This window comes from Panicum virgatum, chromosome 1N (assembly GCF_016808335.1).
Source record: "Panicum virgatum strain AP13 chromosome 1N, P.virgatum_v5, whole genome shotgun sequence".
Lineage (NCBI taxonomy): Eukaryota > Viridiplantae > Streptophyta > Magnoliopsida > Poales > Poaceae > Panicum > Panicum virgatum.
Window position 1 is genome coordinate 28,013,059 of NC_053145.1, and position 3,794 is coordinate 28,016,852.

The 3,794-nt window shown below is 51.0% G+C and overlaps 1 non-coding gene across 1 annotated transcript; it reads left to right on the forward strand.

Annotated features, from left to right (window-relative positions):
* The first annotated feature begins 3,470 nt into the window (after positions 1–3,470).
* LOC120657791 lies at positions 3,471–3,579 on the forward strand. The gene has a single exon (XR_005668328.1). It is a non-coding gene; the product is annotated as a small nucleolar RNA R71 (small nucleolar RNA).
* The last annotated feature ends 215 nt before the right edge of the window (positions 3,580–3,794 follow it).

A 3,794-nucleotide genomic window follows, 5' to 3' on the forward strand; every position in this document is an offset into this window, starting at 1 on the left:
CTTTGGATTTGGCTATGGTCAGGTCGAGGAAGGCTCCTCCAGCAGCGGCATCAATATTGGCTCAAGATGTCGTTGTGAGCCCGTTGTTGTAACACCCTAATTTTTAAATTCCAACATTTAGTAATAAATTTAAATGGCTTTATTCTTTTTCTAAGGTTTATTGTGTTTAGCCTTGCATTTAATTTAATTTTGTTTCACAAGTAATTAAAATTTTGTCTAAGGCTAAAAATTTGTGTTGCATTCATGCTGGTGCATACTTTTATTTGATTGTGGTTTGAATTCAAATTCATTTTTGAATTCAAACATTGTTTGAATTAGATTTAGAAAGAGAGAAATAGAAAGCAAAACCCACACCCAAAGTCAACCCAGCCCAAACCCGACTTCCCAGCCCAGCCCGCTCTCTCTTTTCCCTCGGCCCGCTTCCTCCCTACCGCGGCCCAGCAGCACCCGGCCCAGCTCGGCCCATGGCCAGCTCCCAGCGCCCACGCGCCCAGCCCCGCACCCCCCGCTCGCGCAGCAGCCCGCTCGGCCTGCTCCCACTCCGCGCTCGCGCCGGCCCCACCTGGCGGCGCAAGCCAGCCCGCTCGCCGCGTCGCCCTTCACCCCGCGTCGCTCCTAGGCCCACACGCCAGCGAGCCAGCGCCCCTCTCCTCTCGCTGCAGCCCGGGCCCGCCTGCCAGCTTCTTCTCCCCCGCAGCGCAACGCCCGCGCCTGAATCCCGCCGAGATCGCCGGGATTCCCTTCCTTGCTCCCACGCCGAGATCCCCGGCCTGCCTCCTTTAAACCGCCCCCAATCCTCTGCGCCCCCTCCCATCCACCCGCGCCGCCCCAGAACCCTAGTAGCGGCCGCCGCTACCCGGAGCTCGATGAGCTCCCCGCCGCCACCCGCCGCCGCCGGTGAGCTTTTCCCCTCCCGAATTCTTGCCGCCGGCCTTACTCGGGCCACGCTGACGCCCTGGCTCGCTTCGCAGTGCCGCCAATCATCGAGCCGTGCCATCCAGGGACCCAGAGAGTCCCCACATCAGCCTGCCCGCGAGCACCGTGTCAAGCTCCGCCGCCGGTTCACGCCGCCGACCCCTCTGCGCCGGCCCTCCCTTCAATCCGAGCCCTCGGTGAGCACCGCCTGGACTTTCCCTTTCCTTTGCACCCATTTGCTTAGATCGTAGCCTGCTCTAGAGCTTAGGACCCCGCCCGCCGGTGAGAATCCCCGAGCAGAGCCGCCGCCGTCCACGTTTGCGCCGCCTCAGACCCGCTCGCGCCTAGATCTTGTCCCAGGTGGACTACGCGTATCGCGTAGTCCCCTCACGACCCAAAACCCGCTTGATTCGACCCCGGGAAGGCCGGATTCGGACTTCTCCGGCGATGCGCCGCCGCGGGAATTGGTTTCCCGGCGACCCGCGCCGCCGCCGTCGCCGCGGAGCACTTGAGCCATCCGATTTAGAACCCGTGGCTGAGATTAGATCCCAAACCGATCAGATCTGGACCCTCAGATCCGAATCCAACGGCTGAGATCCAACCGTACCCCTTCGGCCTGTCATATTTGCTAAAGAGCCCTCGCCTTTCTTTGAAATCAACCCGCCGTCCAACTCGGTTGAAAAGTATTTACAAATCTGTCCTTACTTTTACGCTTTAGCCCCTGACTTTTTCAGTATTAGGACCCGCAGTCCACCCTTGATGTTTTTGCACGTTAGACCCCAGAATTAATGTTTATTTACATTTTAGCCCTCGGTTTTAGCAGAAAAGCCCCTGAAACTTCTGTTTTCTTACAAATAAACCCCTAGAACTTGTTTTTAGCCTAGATTATGCGTTTTAGCTCCGATTTTAGCGTTCTTTATATCCTCGCGATCGTTGTATCGAGTAGAATAGTTTTAGCTTAGTTTTTCTTGCTGTTTTTATGTATTGATGTACTGTTCTTTAGCTTTTTGTTAGAGTTTGCTTGTATGCTTATTGTTGTGCATTGTTTTGGCCATGTGTTCGTGAGTAGACGTTGATCCATCTGAGGAGCCCCAGTACCAGTACCCGGAGCAGCCGTCTTCCGAGCACTTTGAGCAGCAGCAGGAGCAGTACGAGGAAGGCAAGTATAACATGAACAACCTATCACCTTTAAATACATTTTCATACTGCATTTTAATACTGTATGCCTATAAGGACATTCCTAGCCACTTTATATCCTTTATATATACCTTTGGGTTGCATTTTGGTTAGTTGTGCTAGGTTGCTGCGCTATAACACACTTTGGTCCTTTTTAATTAATTTGATTAATGGTTTACTTGAACTTAATTCTGAGAGTGGCCCTCTGTGTGGATGAGTGGCTCACGTCTCGTTAAAAGATGTTTTTGTAGAAACATGGTTTAGGGGGCCAGCACGGTGCTTAGTGCTTGGTTGGCCACTCTCCATAAGGACCGGTTCATAGAGCGACAACCTGGGACAACAGCGCTACCACAAGGCTAGAATGGGATAGACTTGGCGTAATAATTAGATCTTTTTGGTTTGGAGTAACTTACCTGCGGGGCAAGAGTAGTAAGCTTCAATGGTCCCTGCTCCTCCGGCTGGTCTGTGCTTGGTTTGCGTACCTGTGCTTGTACCCCCGTGAGGTGGGCCCCATCGTCGCCGACCTAACTCTCGCGGTTACGCCTTACCAACGAGATTCTTTTTAAAGGCCTCGTAGTGAGTCGCTGGCCATCTCACCTAAGGAAGTGTGATGAACAACTGGCGTAGCTCACAACTTGTGGGTAAAGATGTGCAACCTCTGCAGAGTGTAAAACTGGTATACTAGCCGTGCTCACGGTTATGAGCGGCCCAGATCCTCCTTTTGATTAGTGAAGTTATCTCCTTCCGACGAGGGAGGTGCTTCTCGGGGTTACCTTGGTGGCTTGGTTTTGGTATGGTTCTCAGTAGTAGTATAATTAATTCTGATTAATTACTATGTAACTGGGTTAATGGTAATTCATCAAACTGTAGTAAATAGTTTCAATAAAATTTTGCCAAGATTAAAAGCTAATGCAGTTGAGTCAGCCAACCTTAGAGCCTCATAGTTTGTGTTATACTTGTTGAGTACAAGCTGTGTACTCACTCTTGCCTCTTCTCTACTTTTTCCTCTTGGCTACGCTACTGCTGTTCAGTTCCTGCCGACACGAGGGAGTTCGTCCAGCGCTACCAGGACTACGAGGACTTCTAGGTGCTTCGTCTCCCAGTCGACGTCCCTGTGGCGCCCTGCTTCAGCTTCGGAGAGCTTTTTCGTATTTTGTACTTCGCTTCCGCTGTATCAGACATTTATGTCATTATTGTAATAAATAACATTCATATTCGCTTTATTATGTCTTTTTACGTGATATGTGCTATGATATACTGTTCATTCTGTTGTATATACGTGTGACTTGATCCTGGCACGTATATGATTGCTCGGTTTATGTTCTTTTATAAACCGGGTGTTACAGTTGTAGAAGCTTTGCAGGACGAGCCACTCATCCATGCCATGATGAGGACAGGCCAGGATGTATTCCTGCAGCCTCTCCCAAGCTTCTGGAATGGATTCCATCCCTGTCTACTGGAAACTTGAAATTCTCCCGCGCAGGGCATTTGTTTTGCCCAACGGGAAGAATTTTGCGAGGAACGCCTTGGAGCATTTGGCCCAGGTGTCAATGTCCTTTTCCTTGTAAAACTACTGTTTCGCCTTCACCAGCAGGGAGAAGGGAAACATACGAAGCTTGATAACATCGGCGGCGACACCCCATATGACAACGGTGTCGCAGAGCTGCAGAAAGTTCTGCAAATGTGCATTTGCGTCCTCATTC